Source organism: Oratosquilla oratoria, chromosome 8 (assembly GCF_046742065.1).
Source record: "Oratosquilla oratoria isolate Oo_2021 chromosome 8, ASM4674206v1, whole genome shotgun sequence".
NCBI lineage: Eukaryota > Metazoa > Arthropoda > Malacostraca > Stomatopoda > Squillidae > Oratosquilla > Oratosquilla oratoria.
Genome location: NC_134784.1, coordinates 42,526,671 through 42,541,670, shown reverse-complemented (window position 1 = coordinate 42,541,670; position 15,000 = coordinate 42,526,671).

Genomic DNA, 15,000 nt, shown 5'->3' with positions numbered 1-15,000 from the left:
ACACACACACACACACACACACACACACACACACACACACACACACACACACACACACACACACACATTCGATTCCCCGGTCGGGCGGAGACAAGTTGGGTTTGTCTCCTTTCACGTGTAGCCCCTGTTCACCTAGCAGCGAGTAGGTACGGGACGTTAGTCAAGGAGTTGTGACCTTGCATTCCCGGTGTGTGGAGTGTGAGTGGTCTCAGACCTACCCAGAGATCTGCTAATAATGAGCTCTGAGCTCACTGCCGTAGGGTGGTGTCTGGCTGTCTCGAAAAAGAGGCTGCAGCAGATCCGAGGTGAATACACACACACACACACACACACACACACACACACACACACACACACACACACACACACACACACACACACACACACACACACACACACACACACACACACACACACACACACACACACACACACACACACACACACACACACACACACACACACACACGGCATAGTTACCTGCATGCATCTTAGGTATCCACGAAGTGTATGACTGCAGCAGAATGTTGAGGGGCTATACTCGAACAGTTGACAATTAGCATAATCGAATTGGAGCTACGGAAGAGGATCCACCGCAAGTTCCGGTCCTCGAGTCATTCCAGAAAGCAAAGTGGAAGCCGGGGAATGGTGATGAAAAGGAAGACAAAGAAGAGAAAGGGTTGGATAAATAGATAGTAGCAAGAATATAAGGAAGAGGAAGAGGATAAAAAGGAAGAAAAGGTGTAAGCCAGGGTTAATGAAGCGAGGAAAAGTAGTAGGAGAGGGAGAAGATAAGAAAAAGGTATTATTAGAAGATGAAAAATAAATAAATAAAGGAGAAAGAAGAGGAAGAATAATAAAAGAGGGTGGTAGAAATGAAAAGAGCAAATAAGAATACAGGGAATATAGGTGGAAGAAGGAAGAGAGCACAATATGAAGAACGAGGAGAGTGGGAAGAAAGAGAATAGGAGAAAGAAGAGAGGAAAGAGAACGAAGATTAGAAAAATAAAATGGAGAAGAGAATGAAAAGAAAAATATTGGGCGAATTAAAAAAAAATAAAGAAAATAAGGAAGATGAGGAAGAGGCAGAGTTGGAACAAAGGAAAAAAAAATAGAGAATGATGAAGTAAGTAAATCGAAGAAAATGCAAAAGTTGAGAGAGCGGACAAAAAAGGTTCCCTGCTATAGTTATAAGAAGTAGAAAGAAGAGGTGGAGGAGGATAAAGAGACGAAAAAGAAGAAGAAAAAAGCAGAAAAAGAAGAAAAATGAGGAAAAGTAAGAGAAAAAGGAAGTGTAGGTGCAAGAGGTGGAGCACAAAAAAATAAAAAAAAAATAAAATAAGAGTGAGGAAAAGTAGGAAAATAGGGTGAAAAATAAGGAAAACGATAAGGCGGAATTATGTATATATATATATATATATATATATATATGTGTGTATATATATATATATATATATATATATATATGTAAGTTTCGTTGAATGTGATGGATTGTTTATGAAGAAAATAATAAAACAAAATATCAAGCCAACAGACCCTGACAAAATATTAAATTTTATTATTTATTATAAGTCTAAAAAAACTAGCCATCTCCTCCTTAAGAATAGTCCACAACAACACAGAGACACTTCAAAAATCGCATGTCATTTACAGGTTTAATTGCAATAGAGGGGACTGTGAAACCCTTCCATCTTCCTACATTGGCATGACTTTCATGAAGTTATCTCGAAGACTTTCGTACCACCTTTCTTCTGGAGCACCGAAAAACCACCTGAAACAAATCCACAATGTCACCCTTACGCGGGAAATCCTAGAAAACGGCACAGATATCTTGGACACGTGTAAGGATGTAAGACGCCTCCTTTTATTAGAGGCATTGTACATCAAAGAGTTGTCCCCTAATCTCAATATTCAAGCCAACGACCTGCGAGTCTTACCTAGCGTAAGGCGCACGGCAGCAGACAATTAAGAAGCCAGCGATCTGCGGGTCGTAGTTGGCATGAGGCGCACGGCCGACGACCAATCAGAAGCCGCGAGTACTGGTCTCAGCCAATCAGGAGTGAGGACGAACGCCAGGGTCCCCACTGAATCGGTATATTAGCCAGGACAACTCTGTACAGAGCCATTCTTTCTCCTACCACGATAGAGCAAGAACACACCAACGAGAAGACGATCACCATCGCCACTGAAGAAGGCTCGAGGGAGCCGAAATCCGGATCTGGCAACGATGACCGACTACGGTAGAATCATCTCTACTCTTCCAAAAGAGATTAAGACCTTTCTAAGGTATAGAGAAAATACCTTAAAGAAATTAATTAATACTAAACAATCCATCACATTCAACGAAACTTGCATAAGAACCTCCTGCCCATATATACTCTAAATATATATATATATATGTATACATATATATGTATATATATATATATATTGTGACGCCTATGGGGAAGGGCCAGGTTCAAAACTAGAGTTCTCTTTAAGAATGATTATTTCCTTCTAAAAAAGATACAAATAAACAATGATCGAAAAATAGAAGTCGCCAAAACTAGCGAAAAGTACAATGTCCGAAACACGTAAATTCACAGAACATAAAAGGCTAGTATTGCCAAGACACGTATATATATAAGTGTCGATCAAATACCGACAAATAATAACAAAAAAATAGTCTTAATGACAATAAGTGGTAAGGTCGAGAAATATCGACCATCAGAATGGAAACTAAGTCCTACGTAATAATTTACGTAAAAAAATTACAAAGTCGAGAAAATTCTACGACTATAATGTCTAAGTCCAACGTAGTAGACACGAGTGCAATGAGGCTCTGATAAGCAGAGTCCACAAAGATTCGAGAAAATACAAGTCGAGATGAAACTACGACTATAATGTCTAAGTCCAACGTAGTGGACACGAGTGCAATGAGGCTCCGATAAGCAGAGTCCTCCTTGACCGTTACAAGCAATGATATATATAGACTCTTCTCCGTAAGATCCGGAGAGATGCCAAGTGTCGCTAGACGCGACGATTAACAAGAGTGTTTAGGAATATTTCCTAGTACATACACGGATATTCTTTACATCAATGAATAGAAAATAATATTTGATAAAGTTACCTTGTCAATCTTAGATAAGCAGAAACTTAATAGTTTTTATATGAATATCTATACGTACGTAAATGTAAGTTAGGGACGCAGTTGCCACAATATTGGTTCACACGCAATTTCATCCAGAACGCAATGTAAGCTATGAATGCCCACACCGGCGTTTCGGCGTCCGAGAACGACGAAAATATGCAATTTCTTTAATCTTACGTAAATCAAATCCTAAGATTGACAAGATAGATCCACAAGGTAATACACATACATAAATTCATATGCAAAGTATGGAATAGTTTGTCAAAGCACAAAAAGGAACGAAATACAATCCGATGAATAGAATTCATCACTTTAAGAGTCTTTAGACGTGGATATACCTCACGTAGGCACAGATCTTTCTCACCGGCGTCCGAAGATTAAGAGAATATGTAATTTCTCTTATCTTACGTAAATCAACTCGTAAGATTGACAAGAGAGATCCACAAGACAATATACATACATAAATCTATATGTAATGTATAGAATATGGTTGACAGTGTACAAAAGGAATGGAATACATCATGAATATATAATTCATCACTTTAACAGTATTCTTCCGTCGATTACTGACAGTTGGATGTCGAGAAGTCCACCAAGCCTACCGTGGGAACGGCCGGCATAGTCCGAGTTACCATACGTACATGCGCGCATGTGCGTCTGAATAAAATCTTCACTACGACGAGTCTGTAGTCGTAACTCCTCCCTCCTCAAGAGACACGCAACGGGAGAGAGTATCGGCAAGAATGTTGCGTGATCCCCTGATGCGTTTCTGGTACGTATTCGCCATTCGGTTGAGAATACACCAGAAGATTGTGATCCGTGTGGAGGTGCATCTCGAAGTGACCTCCGATGATGGGTTCGAAGTGCCGGAATGCTTCTATGAGGGCCAGACATTCCTTCTCAATAGTGGAGTAACGGCGCTGTGAAGTATGCTACCACACGTTTGGAACCATGACGTTCTTGTAGCAGAGCCGCTCCAATCACTGCTTCGCTGGAATCTGTATAGAATAGCCTCTGGGAGTAACAAATTCCTCTCAATTAAATGGGACTCCAATACTCTAAGAATATCTGCCCTATCAGTGTATCCACTCAAATCTAATTCTAGGATACCTCCTATCTCAAACAAATGAAAAACGTCCGCACTTAGCAAAACTCTAAGGTCTTGGGACTCAAAGAAATCTTGGAGAATCTCCATCTTACCAGAATTGTTGACGAACTTCTATCCTTCGATCCTGGCAAGGTCGCCAGACTATTTCCCTTACTCCCTGTGACGCCTATGGGGAAGGGCCAGGTTCAAAACTAGAGTTCTGTTTAAGAATGATTATTTCCTTCTAAAAAGATACAAATAAACAATGATCGAAAAACAGAAGTCGCCAAAACTAGCGAAAAGTACAATGTCCGAAACACGTAAATTCACAGAACATAAAAGGCTAGTATTGCCAAGACACGTATATATATAAGTGCCGATCAAATATCGACAATCAATAACAAAAAAAATAGTCTTAAAGACAATAAGTGGTAAGGTCGAGAAATATCGACCATCAGAATGGAAACTAAGTCCTACGTAATAATTTGCGTAAAAAAAGTCGAGAAAATTCTACGACTATAATGTCTAAGTTCAACGTAGTGGACACGAGTGCAATGAGGCTCTGATAAGCAGAGTCCACAAAGATTCGAGAATATACTAGTCGAGATGAAACTACGACTATAATGTCTAAGTCCAACGTAGTGGACACGAGTGCAATGAGGCTCTGATAAGCAGAGTCCTCCTTGACCGTTACAAGCAATGATATATATAGACTCTTCTCCGTAAGATCCGGAGAGATGCCAAGTGTCGCTAGACGCGACGATTAACAAGAGTGTTTAGGAATATTTCCTAGTACATACACGGATATTCTTTACATCAATGAATAGAAAATAATATTTGATAAAGTTACCTTGTCAATCTTAGATAAGCAGAAACTTAATAGTTTTTATATGAATATCTATACGTACGTAAATGTAAGTTAGGGACGCAGTTGCCACAATATTGGTTCACACGCAATTTCATCCAGAACGCAATGTAAGCTATGAATGCCCACACCGGCGTTTCGGCGTCCGAGAACGACGAAAATATGCAATTTCTTTAATCTTACGTAAATCAAATCCTAAGATTGACAAGATAGATCCACAAGGTAATACACATACATAAATTCATATGCAAAGTATGGAATAGTTTGTCAAAGCACAAAAAGGAACGAAATACGATCCGATGAATAGAATTCATCACTGTAAGAGTCTTTAGACGTGGATATACCTCACGTAGGCACAGATCTTTCTCACCGGCGTCCGAAGATTAAGAGAATATGTAATTTCTCTTATCTTACGTAAATCAACTCGTAAGATTGACAAGAGAGATCCACAAGACAATATACATACATAAATCTATATGTAATGTATAGAATATGGTTGACAGTGTACAAAAGGAATGGAATACATCATAAATATATGATTCATCACTTTAACAGTATTCTTACGTCGATTACTGACAGTTGGATGTCGAGAAGTCCACCAAGCCTACCGTGGGAACGGCCGGCATAGTCCGAGTTACACATACGTACATGTGCGCATGTGCGTCTGAATGAAATCTTCACTACGACGAGCCTGTAGTCGTAACTATATATATACATATATACTATATATATACATATATACTATATATATACATATATACTATATATATATATATATATATATATATATGTGTGTATAATTATGTATATATGCTGAACACCACAGGGAAAAGAAAAATTCTTTGAAACCGAGCGCTTTTGTGATATTTTCACATCTTCAAGGATTACAACAGAATAAATAAGTAAAGAGTAAGATGGGATATGCGAGGGTCGTTCCAAAAGTAATGCCTCCTTTTTTTTTTTTTTTTTTAATTCCACCCGAAGGGATCCGAGGGGATTGCAAATTGCAATGTTATGATGACTGAAATGTTATCATGACCTGAGAGTCTCATCTCTCTGTTGCAGATATTGATGGTGTGACACTCTAAGAAAGCAATCCCTGTCATGGACGTGCGTCAGAAGCAGAGATGCGTCATTGAATTCCTCCATGCAGAAAAAAATTAACCAATAAACTTTCACCGGCGCCTGGTGAACGTTTACGAAGCCGATGCAGTTGATGTCAGCACAGTTAGGAGATGGGTTCGTCGATTTCAAGAGGAGACAGAGATGTGAGTGACAAAGTACGCTCCGGACGCCCATGCACAGCCACCACCCCGGAAAACAAAGTGCGCCTCGATCAACTCATCCGCACTGGTGAATGAAATGCGTGTAGAGTTGGATGTGGGTTTCAGTGCACAGGAAACGATGCTGTCATCCCTAGTATACAGCAAAGTGTGTGCTAGATGGGTTCAACAAATACTCACGCAGGACCAAAAGGACCACCGACGGGATGTCTGTCAGGAATTGTTGGATCGGTACAAAGCCGAATGTGACGGATTCTTGAACCGTATCATAACTGGTGACTAGACGGTGTCACCACTACGAGCCGGAGTCCAAACGGCAGTCGATGGGATGGCACCACTCACACTCCCCAGTAAAGGAGAAGTTCAAGACGCATACATCTGCAGGCAAAGTGATGTACACCGTCTTCTGGGACAGGAAGGGCGTCATCCTCCTGGATTTCTTGGAACCAGGGGTGACTATCAACTCTGACCGTTACGTTAGGACGTTGACCATGCTGAAGGCCCGGATTGCCCGCGTAAGGCCAGAGAAAAGGATAAAATTCCGTTTGCAACACGACAACGCCAGACCACACACAATTTTGAAGACCACGGAATTTGTGACAAAGTTTGGCTGGACGGTGCTGTCTCACCCATCGTATAGTCCCTACCTGGCACATTCAGACTTCCACTTGTTTAAACCTCTGAAGGACACATTACGTGGGCAGCGTTTCCCCGACAACAACGCCGTAATCGCAGCCATGAAAAAATGGAATGCCTCGGCAGGCGCTGACTTTTAAGACCGAGGCATCAAGGATCTCGTTCATCGCTGGCAAAAGAGCATTGAAAATGGTGGTGACTGCGTAGAAAAATAAATTATGGGGTACAAAAGGTAGCTTGTTTTAATGGTGCTACTACCGTCTTCGTAGCTCTTCAACATTTTGAGCTAAAAAATAGGAGGTATATCTTTTGGAACGACCCTCGTATATACACACAAGAGAGGTTTGACACATGGAAAGGGTTACCACTTAAGCTTATCATTTCAGGTCAGGTCAAGTCTTAAAGGGTAGGGGTGGGTGACTTCATTCCTTACAGTAATTATCATATATACTCTTAACAATAAATGGGTCAAGTTTGTATAGACCTAAATTGTTATTGAAAAGTTATTCATAATCATGTTTGATGATACAGGATTCTAAAATATTTGTTTCAGTCATGTTTTTACATGGTACAATTTTTGTCATGTATATAATTATAGAGCCGACGAGGAAGCCCTTAAGAAAATCATCTACAAAGACGTGAAACCCACCAACGACAACGATAAAATAGATCTGGTTATTTTCTATAAAAACATGAAGACATCCCAACTCCTTATTAAGAACGACCCCTGCCAGAGGACAACGGAACTTCAGCGTAGCCATCTCGTGTATGAATACTCCTGCAGAAAAGGGAACTGTGAAGCCCTCAATGAAACATACATAGGGATGACTACGACGAAGCTCAGGAGGCGCCTCACCCTTCACCTCTCCAATGGCGCTATCAAGCGACACCACGAAGACGTACATCAGACCCCACTGACAAGAAAGAATTTGGAGGAGGGCATCACTATTTTACAGACAGAATCAAACCACACACGCCTTCATATCCTAGAAGCCTTATACATAAAAGATAAAAACCCTACCATGAACAGACAGACTCCGGACCCATTCACTATCCCCACATCAAAAGACATCGAGGTCAGCTTATGGCTCACAGCCGCTAGGCCCGAGGGCGGCGCTTCGCGTCCTGTTTCCTGATTGGTCAACCGGATCAGCACTGAAGTGTTTGTGATCTGTGTATTGTGTATTTATAATCATTTCTCACACGCTGTACCCATTAGCACTGAAGATGCCTAACTGTTAGGCGAAAGCTCTGCATAAATATTAAGAAGATAATTCCCATGCCTTTACCTATACCTCCAATGCTATTTGGCCAGGTCATTAGAGAACTTAGCACGACACAGCGCGCCAGCATAAGAAAAGTCGAGAATGTCAGCAAAAAACTCGTGAACACAGAAGCTGCTGCAAATTTTAATGACACACACACACACACACACACACACACACACACACACACACACACACACACACACACACACACACACACACACACACACACACACACACACACACACACACACACACACAAAGGTTTACAAAGGTTTACAAAGGCGGAGCATGCCGACAGGAGACCTTTTGATCCATATCTAGGTCGGATGCGAAAAAAAAATCATATTAATAATAAAACAATAAATAAAAAATATAATAATGTAAATAACAAATAAAATACATAAATAAATGCATAGGTATAGTTAAATAATAAACAAACAGGTAAATAGTAAATAATAATAAATTGACATATAACTAATAATAAATGAAAATCAGACAGACAAATGATAACAAAACAAAAGCAAATAATATAAGATAAATTATAATCATTACAGCATCTTACTTAGGTATTTATCTAACTGATTCTTAAAGCTTCGAACTGAACTACATTGCACTACCTCTGCAGGAAGTTTATTTCATTCATTTACTACACGGTTGGCAAAGTTGTTTCTACCTACTTCCAAATTGAATCTATTTCCGGATAGTTTGAGACCATTGTTTCTTGTCTGATTCTCATTCAATGTGAAAATTTTGTCACTTTTGATGTTGTCAATTCCCTTTAAAATCTTAAAGACCTGTATCAAATCACCTCTGAGTCTACGCTTTTTTAGGGAAAACAGATTCATGTGTTTTAGTCAATTCTCGTATGATTTATTTTTGATATTTGGAATCAGTTTTGTGGCTCGCCGTTGTACTTTTTCCAGTCTGTCAATGTCTTTAATGAGATTCGGTGAGCATACAGAAACAGCATATTCCAAATGTGGACGAACTAACGATTTATATAGCTTGTTAATGAGTGATGGACTTTTGAAATCAAAAGATCGCGCAATCAGTCCCAGAATCTTATTTGCTTTCTCAGAGGCTGAAATACACTGCTTGGATGATTTGAGGTCGTTACTGATAATTACGCCGAGATCTTTTTCACTATCCACTTTTGTTAACGAATTACCAAATAACTTGTAATCGTACTTACTGTTATTTTTACCTATGTGCATTACCTTGCATTTACTTGTGTTAAATTTCATTAGCCACTTTCAGACCATTGCTGTAATTGATCTAAATCTTCTTGAATATCTAATTGGTTTGAGTGATCATTTGCCACTCCGCACAGTTTTGTATCATCAGCAAATTTGGAAACAGTAGATTTTAGTCCATGGTCTATATCATTTATATATACTATGAATAGAAGTGGCCCAAGAACGGAACCCTGAGGAACTCCACTTGCAACACTTTTCCATCCAGAAGTTTTTCCATTTAAAACAACTCTCTGTTTTCGACCATTCAACCAATTACTAGTCCAAAGCTAATTTAGTAAGTAGTCTTTCGTGTGGGACGGTATCAAAAGCTTTTGCAAAGTCTAGATATATTAAATCTATATTGTTTCTTTTGTCATAATTCGAGATAACTGTGTTGTAGAATTCTAGTAAGTTAGTCACGCAAGAACGTTTCCGTCTGAAACCATGCTGGCTACCATTTATCAAACGGGTACTTTCTAAATGATGTTCGATAGCATCTCTGATGATAGTTTCCATTATTTTTCCTACACACACACACACACACACACACACACACACACACACACACACACACACACACACACAAACACACACACACGCACGCACACACACACACACACACACACACACACACACACACACACACACACACACACACACACACACACACACACACACACACACACACACATATATATATATATATATATATATTTATATATATATATGTATATATATATATATATATATATATATATATATATATATATATATATATATATATATTCTATTGAATATCACAGCATACTCAGCGTTCGTGATCTTTTTCTTAACACTTTCAATTCTTCTAATTATTCTCTTCTTAGAACTTGGTAAATGATAAATAATATTTCCGATGGAGTCCATTGTGGAAATGAAAACTAGAACTTTACGACGTTTCGCCTATACCTTAGGCATCTTCTGGTAAATTTTATTTTCTAAAGATACATACATGCTTATAAATACAAAAAGTTACAAGCATATATGTATCTTTAGAAAATAAAATACAAAAAGTTATAAGCATATATGTATCTTTAGAAAATAAAATTTACCAGAAGATGCCTAAGGTATAGGCGAAACGTCGTAAAGTTCTAGTTTTCATTTCCACAATGGACTCCATCGGAAATATTATTTATCATTTACCAAGTTCTAAGAAGAGAATAATTAGAAGAATTGAAAGTGTTAAGAAAAAGATCACGAACGCTGAGTATGCTGTGATATTCAATAGAAAATGTCTTGATGAAACCCTGCTCCCTAAATTCACTAATATATATATATATATATATATATATATATATATATATATATATATATATATATATATATATATATATATATATATATATACTGCAAATAAATCACTTGAACACGTGATCAGAAATATGCTGGTAACCACTTAAGAAAAAGAAACACAGAAATCCCAAGCGCTTTCGTGTAATTCACATCATCAGGGGAGAATACAGACAAAAGTACAATACAAAGACAATATAAACGGAAAAATGTAAACCTAGGAGAGGAGACAAGGCGTCATACGAAAAATTAGGAGAGGTCACAAGGCTCCACACGGAAAATTAGGAGAGGTCACAAGGCCCCACACGGAACCATGTCATTTGTCCTCTCTTGGGATTAGCCAAAATCCCCTATACCAAATTGTTTACAAATGTTCTCAATTATGTAATTATCTAATTTATACATACCATTACTTATGTTCAAATTGACTGACTCAGTTTGTTTGATAAGGCTACTCTCGATAATGTTCCTGTTAACAATAGGATTACATGATAAAACTGATGATGCCTTAGTCCAGTCTATACAATGATTATAATCCCTCATGTGCACAAATAAAGCATTACAGTCTTGCCCTGTTCTGACACTATATTTATGTTGCTTTATTCTAGTTGAGAAATCTTTACCTGTGTGGTGCCTTGTGACCTCTCCTAATTTTTCGTATGACGCCTTGTCACCTCTCCTAGGTTTACATTTTTCCGTTTATATTGTCTTTGTATTGTACTTTTGTCTGTATTCTCCCCTGATGATGTGAATTACACGAAAGCGCTTGGGATTTCTGTGTTTCTTTTTCTTAAGTGGTTACCAGCATATATATATATATATATATATATATATATATATATACCAAGAGAAATCGCTTAATTTGTTAAACAAGCAACTGATACAAATAAAGTCTTTATGAATGGTCACAATGTGAATACCTTATTCTTGGTTGACATCCCCTTTTTTTCACTGCAAGGACCCTTTTATGCTTGCTAGTGATTAGTTCACGAATATCATCTTGAGGGATTTCTTGCCATGTTTCCCGTAGTAATCATAATAGTTCGGGCTTTGAAGAGGGCTTCCTGTTCTTTTTGTGAAGTTGTCGGTCTAATATTCCCCAGAGGTGTTCAATAGGGTTCATTTACGGGGACTGACTTGGCCATAGAACTTTCCTGATCCCATTTTGGCTTAACTAAGTTTGTGTTGCCTAAGCAGTGTGACAAGGAGCTTCATTTTCCATAAATGGGGAGATATTTTTACTTATTTTACCACTGGAGAATATTGGAATGAGTCCTTCCTTTAATATAGAAACATATTTGCCTGAATTGAACTTTCCTTGACACTCCACAATCTCTGCTCGACCATCATTCCAAATTGCACCCCACACCATTATTGAAATGCCCAAATGTTTCACTGTTGAGGTCAAACTTTTGACTATAGAGTTTCCTGACCCAGACTCTTCCATTGTCAGAAAATAGCACGAATCGTGACTCATCAGAGAAAACGACAGTGCTCCAAAAGGCCACAGGTCTCTCCATCATCTCAACAGTCTAAACCTCTCTGCACTTGATATTGGCTGGACGAAGGAGTGACTTTCTTCTTGCAGCTCTGCCATAGTAACCCAGCTTGTGGAGATACATGACAGCTGTTCTGGGGCTGACATCAGCTTATGCTGCTATGTCAGAGGCCTTGCAAAGTGGATCCTCTTAGACATTTCTTTTGACAAGACGCAAGGTTCTTTCTGAGGGTCCGGGACGACATGAACGAGGTTTTTTGTCCTTTTTGCCCTCTCTGGCGAGTTGTACGATCACTCTATCAACAGTAGAAAGGAGTAATGACATATTTTCAGATATGTTGCGTCGACTAAGTCCACCTTCATGTTGACCCACAATACGACCTCGCTGAAATTCAGATAGGTTTACTGCTCCTTTGGTTCGTGGCATGCTTGATTAATCTTGTATGTATTCTGAAACATAAATCTAGGTAAATATAACATATTAGGTAAATTTGAATAACATTAAGCTTTAAATAAGAGTAGAAATGTATTTTTCCTGGTGTCTATTCAATTCTATCATGTCTGCGTATATATATATATATATATATATATATATATATACATATATATATATTTACGTTTGTATGTATATATGTATATCCGAAGACATAGCTAATATTATAAAGTGCAAAATGAATGAGGGAGTAGGAATTTTTTTTTTTTGTCAGATATATCAACTGTTTAAGAAAACTTATACTTTCCTGCTCCTCCTGCTCCTCCTGAACTTGCTGCTGCTGCGTCTCATCACTATTATTATCATCACTAGTATCATTGGCGATCATTATCATATTCTTTATCGTCATCACTTTATGTCATCATCATCATAGTCCTCCTCCTCCTCTTTCCAGTTGTTATCGTCATTATCACTCTCATCATCATCATCATCATCATCATCATCATCATCATCATCATCATCATCATCATCATCATCATCATCATCATCATCATCATCATCATCATCATCATCATCATCATCATCATCATCTTCTTCTTCTTCTTCTTCTTCTTCTTCTTCTTCTTCTTCTTCTTCTTCTTCTTCTTCTTCTTCTTCTTCTTCTTCTTCTTCTTCTTCTTCTTCTTCTTCTTCTTCTTCTTCTTCTTCTGTATTACTTTCTGTTGGCTTTGATACAGTGGATACACACTGTGCCTCTCTCCTGTACCCATCTCTACTTCTTCCCAAACTCAGCTGAAGAAAAAAAATTCTTCGGATATCTGCTTATCGCATGCACTGTAAATATGTGCTGATTGCGTATGCAGTAGGAGAACGCGTGCGGCTCCAGACCCCGAGTGTGGTGTAAACACACCCAGCACGCAAAACGGCCCTTTGCTGTGTCTTGAACTGTCACGACAAATAATATAGCCAGTTTATTTCTTTTGCACCAAAGTGAAATTAAATCTTTGAGCGTTAGCCAAAATTAAATCATTACATACAGCATGTCTAACAATATCCTCCAACAGAAATTAACAGTTTTTAATGGATAAATTGTTCTATTTCTCCACTCCTTAAGTTTTCTCTAACTGTATAAAATCGTCTAACATTACTCAGAACGAGACATTCAAGTCCGACTAAAGTTTCCCATTGATCCATGAAAAATATAGATTTTTGTACTGTAAATTCTTCAAGTGAAATGTGGGTTCAATGAAAATGTATCCTGAAGGATGATGATATGAAAGCTCATAATATACGAACGATATCATCCATCCATATAATTTTGAATTAGCATCTCAAATATTTGCTTTCCCACCTCTCCCATTAAATAATTTCTAAGTTAATAAACAGTGTAAGAAAACTAACTCCATCCTTGTTCATTAAGGTTTGTGTGTTGAGGATTTCTGTCAACACATGGCAAAGTAGACGAAGGAAGATTAAAACATGGGACGCAGCGTGAAGCCAGTGACTGCGAGCTAAAAGTCTAATCTTATAATGTATTATAAAAACAAAATATCTAAAGACTTTTTACTAAGAAAAATGCTCAAGAAGACAAAAGGAACTTCAGTTATGTCTTGTCATGTATCAATGATTTTGTGTCCTTAGGTGCTGTGTAGCCCTACATAATTCATAAATCAATATGACTATGCAATATCTTATCTAGCAGGAACACCACATCATCCTCAACAGAAATACGGTTGAGGAGAGATTAAAATCTGGGACATGTTCAAAGGACAAATTCCAGGGCATTAAACTCTAACATTTTTAATTTGCTGGCGCTGAAAAAAAAAAATAAAACTGTCAAGGCATAATGCGAATCACCGTGTATCCCTACGGATACCTCACTGCCCGTATAAACATACATACTTAATATATTTGCCTATTTACTTATGTATTTTCCTACCTATCCATAACACACTTCATCTTATGAGACCATGACCAATTTGTCATTCTGTATCGTAACATTACTAACCATTACGATATATCACACGCCATAACACATAATCTACATACGTACAAGAAGGTACTCGACAAGCACTAACCTTTGGCAATACCTCCAATCTTGCCACTTTCACATTTCCTAATGATAAACAATTGACTAAGACTATGCAACGCTACATCACGCCATCGTCCAATAAACCGGTAAAAAACTAAATGGCACCAGACAGTTCATTAACATTTCCTTATGCCTACCAAGCTA